Below are 20959 nucleotides of genomic sequence, written 5' to 3'. Positions count from 1 at the left end.
TGTAAACACCCGGTGTCTTCCCTGTAACGGCGATGGCATCCTGGATGGAGGGTCCTCGGTCTGTCGCTTACACTTTGTATTATGTTTGTTTGTTGTTTAACGCCGCACTCAGCAATATTCCAGCTATATGACAGCGGTCTGTAAACAATCGGGTCAGGACCAGACAATCCAGTGATTGACATCATGAGCATCGATCCATGCAATTGGGATCGATGACATGTATCAACAAAGTCAGCCAGTCTGACCACCCGATCCCGTTAGTCGCCTTTTACGACAAGCATAGTCACCTTTTACGGCAAGTATGGGTTACTGAAGACCTATTCTACTCCGGAATCTTCAAGGGTCACGCTTTGTATCAACTCGACTTTATTTCTTGTGAGAGCCAAGTATGTTATCATGACGGTTGTTTATATTTTCAGTTGATAAGATATTGCCTACTGATTATAAAGTAGGCATTCTCGTCCACAAAGTTTTTTCAGTGGTGTGTAGTTTTAACCCTCATCAATCTCATGACTGAGGTAAAACAGCGACGTACAACTTTGTGCGGGCACAATAACTGATGTATTTCCGATAATATGAACTAGAGTGTCATCCGACGTTTGTGTTAGATACACGTGAATTATGTGATTCGTGTACAGTTATAGTACAACACACAACGCTATGCCCACGACATGTCCAACACATTAGGTTTTAATCGCTACGCAATGCACTTAAAAGTCACCAGGTCACGTACTCCATGATGCCTGTAGCGGTATTTATTCTTCTTTTGTTCAATACCTACCGTGGCATGATACTGCAGACCTAACCAGTTGTCTTAGAGACGTAATTGGTAAAACACGATGCAAAACGCCATCAATGACAGCAAGTAAGAACATATTGACCGACGTGAAGACGTTTTTACATGAGAACAATTGATTACAGGAGTATGAACCTTTGTCAATACAAGCGAAAAACCCTCCATTTCCTCATCACTTGCCCAAATTACAAAAGTTAAAACTTAGGAAGTTTGCAAAAGAAGTTATTATTAAGAAGTTATTATTAAGAATATTTTGATATATTCACAAATATTAGTTATGATTGTAACTGTATGCTGACACCCCGTGGGGATTCCGGTGTCGTAGTTGTTAGTGTCCTATGTGCTCAGTATCCAGGGGATAAGTTACACCCGGACAGTCCATCCAAGTTCGCAATGTCCCTGGACAGTGACATCAAATGGTCATTGTCCACGGAAGATCATTCCTGATGAAGCAGTGTCCGTGCCAAGGTGCAGTGTCCACAGCACGTCAATATTTAAGTGCTCAGTGTCCCTTTATCCAGACGTCACTGTCCGCTGTCAAACCCATGGGAATTATTTGCCTTACAACGTTACAGATGAAAGAGAATTCTAATAACGTCCTGGCATGCGTCTTGAGACGTGCGTTTACGACAATACGTAAATAAGGAGAACATATGTATGACTTGCATTGTCGTTGTTATTAGACCTCGGTCAGTTGGTGCAATTATGGTTTTCCAGTCTTTATGACTCTATGGTCAAATTGTGTTCTAATTATTAAACATTTTAATTTTCAGACTTGCTGGTTTTATTGTTATATTACCACGAAAAAATGATTGATTCTGATTAGTCTAAATACTTAGGTATCGACAAAAAACCGTACGTGAGACCACATCGATCTGTCGATTGCCTGTGTGTCGATGCTTTTAAACAAACTGCCAATTAGAACATGCGTTTGTTATTGGAACAGTATTTCATGTTTTATCACTAACGGGTACAGTGCACAAGCACTTGGTCACAATAGCTGATCAGACATGTTTTGGGGACACAGGTGGCCCAGTCTTCCAAGGCGCCGCCATTCGCTGTGCAGAGTTGCGTCCCCTGGACACGCCAGAAACCTATGAATCCCGATTCACCCCGATTATGTTTCTAGGTTTGTCAGCACCATACCCGTGCTCGTGGGTTTCACCGAAGTGGTAGACGTCTGAGACCTGCATCACTTCGGGCTTTCCTCACACTTTAAGCTGACACGCCGCGATATAACTGGAATAATGTTAAAAGCGGCGTCAAACCCAACTCACTCACTCACTCACTCAGACATGATTTAAGAACTTTCCGAACATCAAACGTAAAACGTACACTAACCACTGTGTCACAAAAAGGAACATGTTGCGGGGGCTCTGCTCGTCCGCTCGGTTCTGTTGGCTCAATACAGATTGTCCTCTCGTTTCACACAATTTGTAAATAGCACCGTTATTCTGAACAACTATTTTGCCAGCCATGACAGCGAAAAGTAACGGAAGTCAAACCCAGCCAGGTGGAAGTTCGGGATAGTCAATCTGAATAAGTATTACTGATAGAGACTTATTTCAAACCAACTGCTACATAACAACAACTTAAAAATAGCTGATGTTATTCATGAAAGGTTGTTTCTAAATAAATACAGTTATGCATGTTTGTCACCATTTCTACAACCTGTCTCCTGTATACAATGGGAAATGTCATGTTGATTACAAATCCAAGCATGCAATATATGCAAGAAGTGCAATAAATGCAACAGGCTGCGATGAAATTAAATATATATATCTATGGAGGTTATTTAATCACTATATTTGTTCGAACCATTATTTCGAACTGTTAACAATAGAAGTAATAAATCTTGAACATGAAAAACTTTGAAACATTTTTCACTTGGTACACGTGTGACCCTGTTTTTGAATTTGACCCATGTGTAATTACACGTTCAAAATGAATACCGTTCTTGACGTGATGGTAGAATGGAGCGCTCGGTTCCAAATTAAATTCAAGAGGTGTCTAATTTTCAATTAGACAACCTCAAATTTCAACTTCAAATTTCAAAGCAAAGTCCGAAATCTGCAATTAATTTGGAAACTACTCGATTCTGATTGGTCAATTGGAGGTATCAAACCACCATAATCACTTCTGATTGAAGCAGACGGTCGCATTAAATCAGAAGCTAATATAGATGCACTTTTGCGAACTCTACTATATTCAAAGTATGTGTGGCAATACATTTTGGGCAGAAAACACGATAATAATTGACTAAGAGAGTGTTCTGGAAGTTTTAAGGACAATAGAGAGCTTGACAATTGGCCCTTTTCTGTGGCACAATGAGCGGTGAGACATCATAAGAAAGAGGCTTGCTTCATTTTGTAGGGCTGTCTACGTCATGTCGCCTCACGAAGAAACTGTGCTACCCACTTTCAATGCCCGAGTTATGACCGAGCAAAGCATTATGATGAAAACAATGTTTTCGCATATACAGCACCAAACTTTGTTTCATTGCTATTATTGGAGTTTCCTCAATTCAGATTGAGAACCACTCAAAACATTAGACTCCACCCATGTCGCTTCACTCACCATCTCCGCTCGCACCAAAGAAATTGCGTTTAATTCTATCAAGGTAGAAATGAGATAAGTGCATTCGGTTCCAAATTCAATTTAGCGCCGCTAAGTCTACAGGTAACCTAACTCTACATAGAAAACATAGTATGTGTATCTCCTAATTCGATAAGGCCATATTGTTTATGGACATTGTGAAGTACAAAATATATCAGTGATTTTCTGATGCTTTCTCTCTGAGGCCAGCGTCTTATAGCTGCGATATTGCTGAGCGGCGCGTGAAAACAACAAACAAATATTTGTTGACAAATTAATTGACTGTACATCAGAAATACCACTTGGCATCGTGTGTGCATCCCAGGAACTAGATGCCACCTCATCCTGCTGATCGCTGGTAAGCATCTGTGACCGACATGGATGTGACATGTTGTCATCTTAAACATCCACCCAAGGGGATGCTGGGTGAGGATACCCTTGCAACTAAATGGATCGGGTGGTCAGGCTCGGTGACCCAAATGGCGTGGTACGTTGCTCATTATATCCATCATTGGTTTGTCTGGTCGAGGTTTGATTATTGACAGGCCCACGTTATAAGGCTGGAACATTGCTGAATGGGGAATCGAACCCAGGTCTTCGGCGTGACAAGCGAACGCTTTAACCACTAGGCTACCCCACCGCCCTCCCATTTTGGAAACCAAAACTTAAGCTGGCCAACGTTTCCCTATGTTCCAAATACATTTTGTAAGATCCTTAAGTTGTACCTCTGCGATTGCATACTAGAAATTGCTAATTTGACCTATTTCAAGGGGTTCATTTTGGTACTCCCAATACGACCTTAATTCCAAAAAATACATTATTGTAAACCCCGTCTGCCTATTATTTAGTTTTTAAGACTAGTAAGCTGGTTAAAGATCAATGTATAGCAAAGGGCGGAACAGTGCATTGTACTCGCACGCGTGTATAGTAAAGGTTATTATGCGATTTTATGATTGATGGTTCGTAAGTACACATTATTAAAGTCTTCCCATACATGTATCAGATCCAGCTGAATAGGCTGCTGTATGATCTCCACAAAGCCGAAGTCATATAAACCCTTCCAACAAATTATCTGGCTAGATGATTGTAATCATCAAACGAAATCGGTTTTCTTTGTATAGATTGGACTGTGCAATATAATCGATGAAATAATTTGCCTGTATACGATAGCCTATCCCTAACGGGGAACCAGCCGTGTTAGAGTCAAACGCAGATTATCAGTACAGGCCTACCGCTTGCACCTAGACTGCGGAAGTCTCCATTTCATTATTATTACTTAATGTCTCAAACTACTTAAACAAGCAACCAAAATACAACAACAAATAATATTTGAAACCATGTTTTTATACATTCAGAATACAACAGAGGCGACGGACAAAATATGTCTATTTATATCATTTGTTTATTTCATTATTCGTAAAGGACCAGTCTAACCTGCGCCGTGCACGGTCAATATCATGTTACCAAATCCAATACTGATATAGCCTATCATATAACCATGTTCCACTCTGCAACATCAGGCACCAATGGAGTCTGTCTGCCAGATAATGGTTCTGAAGGCCTGGGCAGAGTGAAGGAGGGGATCAAGTATTGGCTGGATTTGCTCATGCATAAACTGTGTCGAAATCAAATGAATCTGAAGTGTTTGGGCGATTTAGTGATTTTTGACGTAATGTTTCATTGGCAGTTGTCAGGGGAAGTAACTTCATTATGTGGTCGAATCAATTGTGTAGTCTATAATAAAAACTGTGGAAAACTAAACCTAATATGTCGTAGGCAGGAAAAGAAACGTTGTATGTCGTAGGCAGTAAAAATAACTGAGAGAGGATTTCGATATTTGGGCCCCCTCCCTTTGAAAATGCTGGATCCACACTTGATGCACGTGTAGAATGTGTAGACACTCTTTGTGATCTGAGTTCGTGTTGGTTCAAGTAACAGAGAAAGCGTATGATAATGTATGTTAATGGATTCATGAATTCGCCAGTTCTGCGATACATTGTTTATGAAGTTGTGACTTGGTAATACAGCCTCGTGAGGTATGTTTATGAATGATGTATAATCTAAACCCAGTCCTTGTTTTGCGTGTTTTGAATGTAATTGTAAATGCGTGTGATGTCCAGTCGTCGGATAAGCAAACCGTTCACGTCACAGTCACCGGGTCAGATATGCGGATAGGCGGATAGTCTGAGGACGCCAGTCTCTTATAGGGACATCTAGTTTGTATAATTTATATGATCTAGAAATTATGATTTTAACTAATAGTTTCTGCCTTAGAGACTTGTGCAAGTCTAGTAGCAGCTGGACGACCACAGAACTAAAGCACATGCCTTATATTAATAAGAGACACTGCTTCTACCACTGGGTGTAACATATGAGCACCTGGCGAGGAAATAGTCTTGTTTGTGTAATGACTCTCTTTAACACCACTGCTTGCAATGTGAGCAAGAACATTCTACGTAGATCATGGCGGGGAGTCTTTTACATACTTGGTAGTATAGTGGTAGTTGTGGTAGTAGTGGTAGTGATGGTAGTAGTGGTAGTGATGGTGGTAGTGGCAGTAATGGTAGTAGTGGTAGTAGTGGTAGTGATGGTGGTAGTGGTAGTGATGGTGGTAGTGGCAGTGGTAGTGAAGGTGGTAGTGGTAGTGATGGTGGTAGTGGTAGTGGTAGTGATGGTGGTAGTGGTAGTGGTAGTGATGGTGGTAGTGTCGGTAATGAAGTGGTAGCGATGGTGATGGTGGTAGTGATGACAATAGTGATGGTGGTAGTGGTAGTGATGGTGGTAGTGATAGTGGTAGTGGTAGTGGTAGTGTTGGTGGTAGTGATGGTGAAAGCAATGGTGGTAGTATCAGTAATGTAGTGGTAGTGATGGTGATGGTGGTAGTGATGACAATAGTGATGGTGGTAGTGGTAGTGATGGTGGTAGTGGTAGTAGTAGTAATAGAGGTAGTGGTAGTGATGGTGGTAGTGATGGTGAAAGCAATGGTGGTAGTATCAGTAATGTAGTGGTAGTGATGGTGATGGTGGTAGTGATGACAATAGTGATGGTGGTAGTGGTAGTGATAGTGGTAGTGGTAGTGATGGTGGTAGTGGTAGTGGTAGTGATGGTGGTAGTGGTAGTGATAGTGGTAGTGATGGTGGTAGTGATGATGATAGTGATGGTGGTAGTGGTAGTGGTAGTTGTAGTGATGGTGGTAGTGATGGTGAAAGTAATGGCGGTAGTATCAGTAATGTAGTGGTAGTGATGGTGGTGGTGGTAGTGATGATGATAGTGATGGTGGTAGTGGCAGTGATGGTGGTAGTGATGGTAGTAGTGATGGTGAAAGTAATGGCGGTAGTATCAGTAATGTAGTGGTAGTGGTGGTGGTGGTGGTGGTAGTGGTAGTGGTAGTGATGGTGGTAGTGGTAGTGATAGTGGTAGTGATGGTAAAAGTGATGGTAAAAGTGATGGTGGTAGTGTCAGTAATGTAGTGGTAGTAGTGGTAGTGATGGTGGTAGTGATAGTGGTAGTAACAGAGTGTCATGGTAGTTCGTGACTGACGTGAATCAGGAAACTGGATTCAACATGGACGGGTCATCATGTGTTCAGACAGCAGTCTCAGGTGGGAGGGAGTACAACCCCACCTCCCAAAACCCCAAACCTCCACTCGTGTTCCGTGCCCTGGTAATGAGTTCGCTTATACAGATAACGGTGTAAGCATAACAAGAAAACATGAACAATGTCATTGTTACACTGCACTATCACGGTATAAACATCTGCTTGTACGGTTCTGAAGCCGTGTACCTGCTCCATTGAATGGATGACTCATGACTTATAAATACGTGTATGTTCTGCATGTATGAAGCAGGACAACGTTGGACTTATGTACAACTAACGGACCGGGAAGCAGAGGCAGGGGATGGGCGGGGGAAGTGATGGAGGTCTAAAACATTTGCCTCTTTGGTGTAACCCTAGAAACAAAATCAGGGCGAACCTGGCATTGGAATCCACGATCATGTCTCTGGTACCCGTGATGGACACAAGAAGCAACGTTCTGTTCGTTTTGGCCAGAGCCCTTTCAGATGTATCTCCGGTCCACCTCCACAAGATGTATTGTTCTGTGCGTCTGAAGCAGAGTGCGTTCAGACAGATCTACGGTAGTAGTAGTAGAGCTGAACCAGGCCCTGTTTAAGGCCTGATGTTTCATCAATATCTGAAGCATTACACTTGTAAATTGTTGTAAATTAGGCAGTGTAATATATGGATGTTATTCTGATGTTATTCTATTTACAAAGCAAGTCCTAAAACTATTGCCTATTTTAACAGCTATTTTTTATATATTTATTATTAATATCCATCAATTTGAAAATCGCTTGTTTATTTGCCATCATGAATGTTCACGTTTTGCACTAGTGATATCGAGCGTGGAATAACACAAAGCTATTAGTATTTAAGTCCTATTCACGTATCCATTTAATAATAAGCAGAAGAGGAGCGGTCTGGTAGCCTAGTGGTTAAAGCGTTTGCTCGTCACGCCGAAGACCCGGGTTTGATTCCCGACATAGGTACAATGTGTGAAGCCCATTTCTGGTGACCCCGCCGTGAAATTGCTGGAATAGTGCTATAAGCGGCGTAAAACCATACCCACTCACACACTCACAAAATAGTAGTTGATTATACCGTTATGTAAAGGTCATTTAAGAACTAATATTTTATGGCTATCCTGCTTTTCGCTGTCGAGTGTTTGTTAATATACATTAATGTTTGAATATATTAACTTTGTCGAACTCCAGTTATACAAGAGGTTGCCCAAAAGTGCCCCCGGAATTCCACCAGGTGTGTCAGCGTGCTCCTTAATGCCCCACAGTACACAAACACGTGTTAGGGGTCAGATGTTAGTATAAGTGGACCGTTAGGTACGACAGAGACGGGTAATCTGGCTGGCCCCGTATTATCTCTCTAACATGAGGTTACCAACGCTTGATGTATGCCATTGAGCACGCTTCGTGTTTATACACAGCTACATTAAGTGGCCATCTCCCATGGGGCGTCGTCTGGGCTAATCTACAAGCCATGGGCGTGATGCGGGTGATGAAAGATTCCTGATAGTTCGAATTTGTATGTTGCTGTACACAATAGGAGGTCTAGCCGAGTTGCTGCATCGCGGTGTTGGTGCCAGGTTGCATCGCTTTCTGGTAGGACCAATGTTAGACAAGCATGTTGTTCTCCGTTATAATTAACGCTGACTGCCAGAAGTACATCCAGCTGTCAGGAATAGTCAACACTCACGATATATATCATCCCCACCTTCATCTTTCAAATATCATCAACATGCATATTGCATACATTTCATTTATTAACCCCTGAGGAAATTAATACACCGCTTATGAGCGGCGCAGCTCTGTGACGTTATGGGAGAGTGTGTCTATTCTGGAAAAGGAACCCAAATATGCGCGAAGAGCGAACGCTTTGCGAAAATGTGCATATTGGGCGTATTAAGCTTCGTCCCTTGAGACCAGAAGTGCAGATGACCGTGTATTATCCTCCATCATATAATGGGTAGATTTCTCGGTAGAATAATGCCAACGGATGAACACGGTGTCCGTTGGGGTCATTGTGTCAGAATTGATGACCATGAACCTTGACAAATGACTAAAATATTGTTATTATCAAATTAATAGTCTAAGAGACGTCTAGCTGAAACCTTCTACAAGAAGAGGCAACTTTGGAGATGTTGATTGAGAAGACATTTAACGAGGATGGTCGGAATATCATTTCCCGTACCATTACTGTGCTGGTAGGCCAGTGCGGGTGGGAATCTCTTCCCGAATCTCTTCCCGATTATAAACAGTTGGATTTTACCTTGTTTCATTTTGTTGCTGTGTGGACATTCTGACTGTATTTTGTAATTCCCCAACAAAACGTTACGACAAGCCAGGCAGACACTAAACAAACCTTTCATAACCTTTACTAGCTTCCTTTGATAAAGGGCAATTACTCTAGCAGTGAGAACTACGGAAGTTCAAAAGTTATTAGTAGGCAATTTTCTTTTTGCCTATAAAGAGTTACGTCACTGTCTTAAAGATAGGTTCCAGGTGGAACTATATTGTTTCTTGTCACTGTCCGACTGACTAATCACTGACTGTGACGTAATATAATAGTGTGCACATTCCAGGAAAACTTGCAACGTGTAGATACCGTTTGCCAGTAGAGGAAACTACTTGTTTTGATGATCATGTGAAATAAAGGCGTGTGCGTAGGCTTGGGGCAACTTCACGCAGCCTGTTTAATAACTGTAAGAAGGAACAGTTTCTATTTTTAGTTCATCTCGCAAGCCTACATATGGATACAGACCCAAACCTTAGTGCTGATCTTATCGCGTTTATGTCTTTACAAGTGGCTGTGGTCGTGGCAGATATTGACGTGAACTGGTGGGGAAGGGGAGGGGGGGGGGGGGGGATAAAGGCGTGTAGAGTAGAGTAGAAACAGTGGCAGTGTGTGAGTGAGTGAGTGAGTGAGTGAGTTATATCACGACGTGTGTAGTGGTAGTTATAGTTGTAGTAGTAGTCGTCGTAATGGTGGTGGTAGTAGCAATAGTAGTAGTAATAGTAGTTGTTGTAGTAGTAGTAGTAGTTGTAGTAGTAGTAGTAGTAGAAGTAGTAGTAGTAGTAGTAGTTGTAGTAGTGGCAGTAGTAGTTGTAGTAGTGGTAGTAGTAGTAGTTGTAGTAGTAGAAGTAGTAGTAGTAGTAGTAGTAGTTGTAGTAGTAGTAGTAATTGGAGTAGTAGTAGTAGTAGAAGTAGAAGTAGTAGTAGTAGTAGTAGCAGAAGTAGTAGTAGTAGTAGTAGTTGTAGTAGTAGTAGTAGTAGTAGTGGTAGTAGTAGTAGTTGTAGTAGTAGAAGTAGTAGTAGTAGTAGTTGTAGTAGTAGTAGTAATTGTAGTAGTAGTAGTAGTAGAAGTAGAAGTAGAAGTAGTAGTAGTAGTAGTAGTAGTAGTAGTAGTAGTAGTAGAGTAGATCACTAAATACATGCTGAAGACTGTGAGCCACCCACTATAGTAGCGCACACTGCGCACCCTGGTCTCCCGGGGGGTGGGGGGTCACACCGGTACTGTCAGTTTGCCTGGCACAGTGGCGGCGTCAGTGAGTGTAGAAACAGGCCTCCAGCTAGAATTCACCTGTCTCCACAAGAACACCTCAGATACACTATGTACATGATTCAAACTCTGACATTCCTATGTTTATGTGAACGCGATGTCTTAACTGACTGCCCTTCAAATCACAGTCTGTGATACCGTTAGAACCGTGCTTCAGTGCCCTACCGTCATCTGCATTCATCCAGAGATGCATTCGTTCTTAAATTGACTGATGGGATGCAAAATGAAACAAGACTCGACATATAACTGGATCCCATATACAGGGGGTGTTATCGTCTTGCATTAACCATGACGTTGATTGGAGACAGAACGATAGTCCATTACCATAAGATAGTTGGACAGTAGTTAATCCTGAGACATCATGGACAGAACAGTCCACTATATTAACACGTCTCCTGTCCCGACTCTCAGATCACAGCTAATGATGTCCTGTAACACTGAGGTATGAGGTATCCTTGTTACTACCATTGGCTCCGGGGGATAAGTTGGTTAGCGGTAATTACTCACGTTAATACACGGTAAAGGAAGTGACGTTTCATCGATCACGTTGTTGTCGACGTCGTATGAGAGATGCAAGGACTGCAGACATAGACTGTCGGTCATGAACGTTTATACAGAACCGCGTTCACATATATCAATTATAATACATTTAATTAAATATGTGCTGTGTTCAATTATTTCGATTCGGGCTTTAGGGGTTTAAACATTGACAGCTATCACGAGCTCGTACCACTTATTGTGATCTCCTTCTTGAATAATGGAAGATGGTTATTGACAGCTATAGACGCAATGTGGCTGTATATTATACAAAAACTTCAGCTAGGTGTCCCGAAGCAGACATTAAGGATGAAGAATGTTTGGTTAAACGTCGTGATTAAATCAGAACCGAAAGAACCGCTCCTTATATTCTTGAAGTATATTTCACGCACCATCAAATTCGTATATAATCGTAATGGTTGGCGTTGGCAACGAGAGAGTTTTCGATAGCCGTTAAAACACACGTGTGTGGCTCATACTAGTATAGAAAGTGTGGCAATAAAACGAGTGCTTCATAGATACTGACACCACACAATTTATCAATTTATCCAAACTGATGCATATCGTACCATTTCATTTCTGAAGACTGGAAGATGCTCAGAATTCGGAGTATGGAATTATAGGATGACAGTGAAGATAGGGGTCTGTTATTCCAGACGGAAAGTAATTTTTACCGGAACGCAGTCACAATTCCCGTGTGCCAGGATATTTAAAAATCCTGAAAGATTACTTCTTATAAAGTACCAGTTGATAGAAAAATGTTCACGAGTGATCCAGACGCCAATCATTCCTTCCTGTGTGAACATATCGATCTAATTCAGTGCCGACCGTGAAATAAACATTCCGTATATGCCACATTCAATATCAGATATTTATTGTTTACATATTGTCGGTATTATTGAAATGTGTTTAAACAGAGAGTATAAGATCAATTTATGCTTTAAGCTAATGATTCAGATGAAACATAGTTTAAGTGGGCCATATGCGGATATAGAAATGTCAGGTTTCAGTTATATAACACGAGAAAAAACAAACTGTTTGATTCCAATGTAGCAAGGTCCAGGATCGGCGTCATGGTCTCCTTCTGGGCTTTGTAAATGATAATTAAATGTTAGATAAAATATGAAATAGAGTTTAGACATGGTATTGAATATTACTTGTCGGTAAGAACTAAGTCACAGCGTCAATTGCACTTACCATAATCTGTTGGTGCCATCCTAGTGATACATTTCACCATTTGACTTTGCATCGATATTCATAACATCCCCTTGAATACACAATCAATAATCATCTTAAAGGAGGATAGTGAAGCAGACCAAAGATGGCACCAGTTTATAGGGCAGAGTCTCAAGTAGTTCCAGTCACTACAGCAAAACACAGATATCGTGGACATGTATCTATGTGTGTGTGTGCGTCACTGTACACTGAGCGATATCGAGTCTGTGGTGTTGGGACAGACAAATTATGATCATGTTAGCATTGAAATAACAGGTAACCTATTTCTGTCAGCAATCCTTTTAAGTGTTCATCTCCCTTTGCCAATCTACGGAAGCCTTTCTGGGCCATATGTATGTTTATTTTTTCTTTGAAATTTGAAGATACTGAATCAAATTGCAAGATGCTATGTTGAAATGTCAAGATACTAAGTTGAAATTTCAAGATACGTACTAAGTTGATATTTTTAGATAATGATCTTCCTGATAATAAGTTGACATGTTATGATTTTAACTTGAAAATTCAACGTATGTATCTTGAAATTTCAACTTACTATCTTGAAATTCCAACATAACATCTTGAAATGTCAACTTACATGCTAAAATTTTCAGGAAAAAAAAGCAAGTGGCCCCAAAAGGCTTCCGTACCAATCGATTAATCCCATGCTACTCCCCAAAACTACCCACACCACTACGACACACTACCCCAGCCCCACCCGATGAACTAGCCAATGGAATGTGAAACTGCCAATTGTAATTTCTTGACGGTGTGTACAGGAATCTCAAGCCACACATTGAAATAGACTCAAATTTACTAAATATAGTGGCAGGTTTCTTTATAATAATATCTTTCATTTATTATCACATAAACGTGCTTTGATATATCAATTAAATAGTTTTTAAATGTTTTGGCCTATGGAAGGCGCGGGTGGCCCAGGCGACAAAGGCGCTGTAAATCGCTATGCAGAGTTGCTTTCCTTGGTGACACTAGATCGCTGGTTCAAATCCAAATTCGGCCATACTATGTTTCTAGGTTTGTCAGCAACATACTCCTGCTCATAGGATTTACCAAAGTGGTAAACATCTGAGACCTGCCGCGCCCTGACAGAACTCCTGAAAGAAGAGTTAAACCGAACTCACTCTCTCACCTACCCTATTCAAGGCCATCTTCCCGAGGCAAGGGAGTTAACTGGCTTTTATTGCCAGTTAACTCCCAAGCTTCGGAAAGATGCTTCGAGACTTCATATCAAATGTTACCGCAGTGCACTTCAGCGTCCCAAAATAAACACAGTTAGAGATGCCTGATTCTAAAGCCCTGGATTAATACACCGGGAGAAACCGCCAAATAATCTACAGCTTACGTCTTTCACGGCTCCTTACAATGACAAGTGTCGAGTATCCTGTTTCTAGATATAGTCCGGCAGAATGTTGACATGACCTTGCAATTTAGGTCCCACAGTTGTTTTTGCATGATTTCATTTGTTCAGATACTACATATGAATAAACTAATGGATGCCACTTTGGCACCTTTGAGGGTTTTGAAAAAAAAAGATTTAAAAAAATTGGCCCAATTTTCATATTCGGCATCATTTTTGTAGTCAGAAAGAAACACATAATGAACTTTTCAGAGTATATAGATGTTTAATACACTTGATATACAACATATATGTTTAAAAGTTTTGGTCAGACATGTGGTAGAAGTTCTTTTAAGTATTAAAACATAGGGATTTATGATTTTCTAAACCTCTTTTATCCAGACGAAATGTAATCCATACCATGTTATTGTTGAATTGTGAAATATCAATGTATTACAGTAGATAAAAAACAATTATTTGATTTTGAAATTTCTAATATGAATTAAGTAATAATTACTTTGATTTATATCTTGAAAATAGGATAAGTAAACCTTTTTTAGAGACCTTTCAGATGTTTACTAATAAATTGTATGGATAAAAGAGTGCTTTGACAATATCCATAAAAGTATTTTAACTCATTGTTTCAATGAATATATAAATATAATGCATGAGTTGGAAATAACATAAACCCATGAAGAACATGCATCATACAAATCCTTATCCAGGATAATCAGTCAGGTCCCATTCTTGAATCAATTTAAGTCACAATATTCATGAGAGAGTCATAGCCAAAGTCTGTTTGAGTCTATTGACACATCAGATCTGTCACATCAGTCACTTTCATCTAACACACTCTGTGCAGTTCTGGTGTGCTGGTTATAACAATCATCATATCCTTCACATTCACAGAACATTGTACATGGAAGTCGAGCAACAGCACATCCACACTTTGCTGAGGCGCAGTTTTCACAGCTACATTTCAACAGTTTGAGAATGTAGTCAGGAGCTGATGGCGTTCCTGGTGGCAGCAGCACTGGAAGCAAAGTCTGGTTGAGGGTGTCTTTCATCCAGCCATGCTTGAGAGGATCTAGAGTCGGAGGGTCTTCATCTAAAGCATGTTTCCAGATGCAGGTTTACAGATGAGCCCTCAATGCATTCTGTTCAAATGCCTCCTGAGTAGGTGGCAATGACATGATCTTCATAGATGAGAGAGCATTTCTTCTTCCAACTTTTGATTTCCATACTTTGAAACGTAGCTCATGCATTGTAGATGCAGTGTGACCATAACATGATGACAGAAATAACATGGATTCTTCTGTTATTTCTTTAGAGGAAGCAGACAGGTTCCCAACATGATGAAGATTACAATTACCTTTCAACAATTTGACAGCAGTAGATTTTCCAACACCCCAGCACTGAGCCACTGTGTCACAGCCTGTGAGAGCATGAGCTGCAAAACAATAGCAGAGTGTTTCTCAACTGTGGCTTTGATGTCAATGCACTTCTTGTTGACAGATGATGTTGACTCCATGCATAGCTGACACGTTAATTGTTGGTATAGGTAGAAATGAAGTAGCAGCACAAACACATCAGTGTCGTCACACACCACTGTGATAGATGCATTGGCAACTGACTCTGCAACAGATACCACCTGCTGAATGATAATAACATCAGCCTCTTCATGGGTTGTCTTGAGATCTTGTCGATGAATCAGTAAACCATTGTTGACCTCCACAGGTACTGAGGAACTTCCAGTTAATACAACTTGTGTGAGCAGACTTTCAACGATTCTCTCATCTCTTGCAGATAATCTACTACTAGATCTATCAGTTGAACTTTGTTTGAAGTAACTGTGAGTAGAATCTTCTGTGGTGGGAGGGGCATGGACAGAGAAATCTTGTGTTGTCGGTTGGCTTCTTTGTCCCGTGATGATCTTGTGACACCTTTGATGCTCTATTCAAAGTACCTGTCAAATACAAGGTACACATCAGCGTCTTTCAGTTTCCTCATTACATATGAAGCAACATTGTCAATGAAATCTTTTACTTTTCCATCTTTCGGCCAGTGAATCACCCATAGCATTGCAGAACCATCAATGATAATGCTTTTTTGGTCCGAGGGGAGGCTTTCTGACAATTCAACCTGCAATTGATTCCTCAAAGTAGCTTTGTTTGTGGCTGTTCTCATGACACCTGCATCGGTAAAAATAGAAGTAGGCACTGGTGCCAACTCAAACTTTAAGACCTCAGAAATGTTGATGTCTCTTCCTGAGGCCTGAAGTCCAATGATTCTGGAGTAGATCAGATTTGTGTCATATAACGTGGCAGATCCAATCTGAACATGATTCTTCAAGACAGCCATAGTCTTTATCTTCTTTGACAAGTGCCTATGAAATCCATCTGGCCATGACCTTTCAAATTTCTCCATTTCTTTCTGACCCACTGCCAATGCCTTATCAACATTCACAGTACTGTCTGCAAATCTGCCACTCACAACCTGCAAAAGTTTATCAGTAGGGAGTTGCGATACGTCTAGTGGATCACTTGACTCTTGCAGCTTCTGTCGAATGTTTTCCCGATCTTTTGCATCTGCTGCAATTCGGCCTTTTATTTCTTCTTTATGAACTTGATTTGTTGATTTGTCCTGGTTTGTCATGTCATAGATATCATTTGACAAAACACTGCAAATATGAAGACTCAAGGCCCATGTCTTCAGAGTGTTTGGCTTTAAGGTGATGCCAATGATGCCATCTGGACCCTTTCCATATTTCATGAAAGTAGTTTCAATCATCATGTCTGTCCATATTCCATTCCAAGTACCAGGTGTATGACGCGTGACGTGTTCCCCTTTGAGAAACTTCTCAAGTAGTCCTGGATTTAGTTCTTCTGCTGTTCTAAGATAATAGAGGCCATAACGAGCATAGTTCTGATGTCCAGCAGCAAAGAAATATGGCATCATCAGTTTCACTGCAAGCAAATGGAGTGGCCAATCACCCTCTTTTTCAGCTCGGACAAACTGTAGCATCAGCAAAACTGGTTTGATTAGCATATCCAACCACAGTCGCGTTGTTCTGGCATGTCTTGCTCTGCCTTCCAAGATGTTCAATAAGTCTTCTGGCTTGGATACTTCTGTTATCACATTCCTTAACTGCTCTTCAAAAAGAATTCTTAACGCTCGTAAGTTTTGAGGGTATCTTTTTCCTGACATCATGTTTGTTACACTTCCGAAAGTTTCATCAACAACCAACTAAAGGGTGTCTGTGGCAGTTTCACGGAAAACAAGAATACTGGCTATTCCATTTCCTCTTAGAATAATCAGTTCATCAGCAAAGCACCTTGATAATTCTTCAATAAACTGTCTTTTTGAAAGCATGACCCCTCCACTCTCTAGGTACTGATTGTATACTTCTGTGGAATTTCTAATTTGTTTCCGATCAGCATTCATTGATCTGATCACATAATAGAGTGATTCATCTGAAATTGATTCGTTTCCATTCAGTGTTGAAGTAGCTAATTGTACAGATTTAGGGGCCATAAAATTTGTTCCACATTTGTCATGATATCTTGCATCTGCAGCATGGAGATCACTTATGGCACCATCTACTCTAAGTCGAACTTCATCTCCCCACTTATCCTAGCCTATATCGCATGTCCCAAGAATTATATTCTTGAATGATCTTTGGCCATCATCTGCAGTTCTGCAAAGAAGAGATCTCTTCCATCGTCCAGCATTTCTAGAGTCTTTTTCAATTTCACATGGGTTCCCACAGAATAAGCAATGTTTTAGAAAGTTAAAGTCAGTGCTTGAAACTGAACGACGCCTTCTCTTTTGGGATGGTTCTGGCAGGCATTTATCTGAACAAGATTTTGAAAGTCTTTTAAGGTGGGTCTTTGATGTGTAAGTAAAGAAACACAGTTTTTGTGGTAAAATAATTCATTAACATCAGAAGAAGATTTATTTTTTTCAATTAGTAAATGTAGGCCATCCTGTCTGGTCTTGCTAGCATCAATGATAGATATGATACATTGATTAGTTGAATTAGCTGTCAGCTTCTGATTTGGGTTATTACAACAGCCAATCAGCTGGAATAAACATTCAACACCCGACTGAAATTGAAGAAAGACAGGATTCATTATTTCTCTTAAAATATGCAAAAATATTAATGATATATTGAAAGGTAGTTGAATAGCAAAATATTAACTATAATGTTTCAAAAAGTTTAAAATTCAAATAAATATGAAATTGATTTATGAAATTGTAGCCACTGACAGACATACATCAATTATTTAACATATTTCCAGTGCACCTGTACCAATAATCAATATTGCATTTGATGAAAATTATGTAACATTTCATTTGAATCATTTAGGGCTCATATTGCCAAATACGTCTTTTTTTTGTCCTTTGTAGGTTGATATCAAACATAATAGTTCTCAGGAAAATAGTATCTACAAATCAAACCCTTTCAATTTATTTTAGTAATCAATTTAGAGACAAAAATAAAATAAAATCTCTTCCTTACTTGCATAGTCAATAGAGACCCTATGGCAGTATGATAAGTGGTTTGGAAAGTAGTATATACAGTTTTCATCAAACTATCAATTCAAGTGAATGGAGACATTATTTCCATGAGATATTTTGCATACAGTTTGCAAACATGAATATATTGATGCATATATAAATAGTTGTTATATATTTCAACAACAAATAAAGTTTAATGCAGTTTGATCTGAATTATTTTTCCCACTTATCTCTCATTCAATTACTCTGCATTACTGCAATGTCTATGTCATAAATCAGTTGGACAACAAAAATAACTTACCATTGTGCCATATTATTTGTGAAAATGAGGTAGAAAATGAGTAACTAATGTAAACAGTCTGTACAGGAAGTACTCCATTTTGTGCTACTTACCGAACAACTTATTTTACCTCCATACGGCCCTCTGCTGGCGCTTGAAATTCCAAGGGTATATTCTAAAACACATTTTAATAAAAATCCTCAAGGGTGCCAAGTTGGCATCCAGTTGTTTCTTGATCTACATATCTTTAACTTATAAAATCAGCAATAAAACACTGTGGGACCTTAAATGCAAGGTTAGCATTGAAAATTGCTTTTAGCTACTAGACTAATATGTTTCGCATAGGGACACAGTGTGACATGATTCCACATTTGTCCATATTCCTAAAGAGATGCCACGCCGTAAGCATTGCCTGAGCCCGACTATCGCAGAGAAGTTGATATGAACCTACATATTTGGGCAATACATTCTGTGCAGGTACATTCATCAATTCTCACTGATCTGTTTGTTTTTTTCTCTCACAAAACAATTCTGCAGGAAATTGAAAAACGTACTCGCAACTCGGAATGAAGGATTATCCGTCACCTGTGTTGAAAGCCCCTCGCCAAGGCTGGCAATCTTCGCAGCTCGTAGATTATGTTTAGAGTGTATGGCCTTGTCTTTGTGCAACCCCACTATTACATACATAACTCAGTCGATATGAATTATGCATGGTTGGAGTGTCTGTATAAATGGACGACTGTTGCTAATGAACAGATTCTAACAGTTTCCTGGGGCCGTTTAGGAATACATTTTCATCTTAACGTCTTGACATAATAGGCGTTTGGGGTAATTTCAGTGTAAATAAAGGTTTTTATTGAAAAATTAAAGAACTAAGGTTCCGACACGACGTAGTTATTGTGATGTGGTAACTCATTTAGAGTGCCCATTGCTATGTTTCTCTGTATATACTTGACGCTAAACGTGAATGTGATCAAGGATTTATTTATCATTGTGTGTTTTCAGAAGAACATTACTCAAAACCAATCTGTTTACCTTTGAAGATTTAAAGTGTTCTGTCTTGAATTATCCGGTTTTTGGATAAAATTGTCAAATGTTAAATTCGAACTCTGCCTAGCAAGCCAAAATATGTCTATCTTATCTGTTTCATATTTAGATCTATGCGTAGAAGAGTGACATAAACTATTTATTCACAAGACTTATGACAGGAGGAATGACTTCAACTTTCCAATAGTCAACTTTCCCTTCATGTCGAGCAATTCTGCAGCAGCTCCAGCAGCTCCAGCCACATGTCACAACTTCTGAGGTACAATCAACAAGCTCTTTCTACGAAGAGCGCCATACGCCTCTTGCTCAAAAGTAGTCAAGGTTTCAACATTTATGGCCTATGTAAAGTTTTTAGAATAGTTTATGTTAGACATGTAGAGTACATTTCCAAATTTGAGGCATCAGTGACCAAACTGTTGTCCAATGCAATTCCCTTTTTTTGCCCTGTACCATATGTTCTCTTGTTTTTCAGGTAAACAATTGACTTGCCCTTGCATGGATTTGTGATCGGTGCAACTGGTTTGCCAGGATACTCTCACCGTTTCGCGAACACCTGTATCATCACTATTTGATACTGATTCATAAACACATACTTATGATATAGTCGGAATCGTACAATGAAAAGGGTTTTGTCCCTTTTATTTGCATATTAGGATGCGGTCAAATGTCTGGTTGTATTAATTCCCCAACAGTGAAACATCGCAACTTCTTTAATCTCAACAGCAGGACATGCTTACCCTTTTCGCTAACACCTGGTGTCATCACTGATTTTCAGATATCTTTTCATACAACTTTCTTTACCAGTTTGCCAATAACTCCCTATGGTGTCGTGGAAATCACTAATCATGTTGAAATAATACTACGGAAATATCCATGTCATCCCAATACTGTCACGCAGGTGTGACCCACGATTCTGTCTTTTTTGGTTTCCAGATTCAGTTAGACGTGTACATGTGGTAATGGAAGATTACATGCATTCTGCATGACAGTCGACATACATGGCATAACGTCACAATCGCCAAGAGCTGACACATTAGAAAAAGGACTTGCAGTACATACTTCATATTTACAGAATTTTTATTGTGAAGGTTCAATGATTAGCATTTTCCCAAATACCCATATTTTCGATCGATATAATAAATTAGGTTATAATGACCTGTCAAATATTTTAACAGTTCTGGTGGTATATTCTTCAATTTTCCTTGAATTCTGCTGCGTGATGTGTCGGTCTTTAATGTGACTGCACTGACAGGTTTGATCCGTGATAGTCTTGATGATAATAATACACCCAAATAGTTCTAAAAGCTTGACATAGTCATGTAAAATGTCGCTGTATTTCCTCGTCTCTTTTCTTTAACGATGTCGGGAATCCTGACAATATATCTGTATTCTCTAACTTCACTTTCAATCTCAATCGATTAAAAACTCCAAATTATCAATTTTCCGTTCCAAGCATAACACGCCGGCGGCGTTAATGCAATG

The 20959-nt window shown here is 39.8% G+C and overlaps 1 protein-coding gene across 1 annotated transcript in view; it reads left to right on the top strand.

The window, feature by feature from the left end:
- LOC139469889 (uncharacterized) overlaps positions 1–20959 on the top strand; it is a 90172-nt gene that overhangs the window by 34467 nt on the left and 34746 nt on the right. The gene's annotated exons all lie outside the window — the stretch shown is intronic.

The sequence above is a fragment of the Haliotis cracherodii genome, unplaced genomic scaffold, assembly GCF_022045235.1.
Source record: "Haliotis cracherodii isolate W230 unplaced genomic scaffold, xgHalCrac1.p SCAF_1, whole genome shotgun sequence".
Classification (NCBI taxonomy): domain Eukaryota; kingdom Metazoa; phylum Mollusca; class Gastropoda; order Lepetellida; family Haliotidae; genus Haliotis; species Haliotis cracherodii.
Note: the sequence above shows the minus strand (reverse complement) of the source record. Positions and strands in the feature narration are given on the sequence as shown.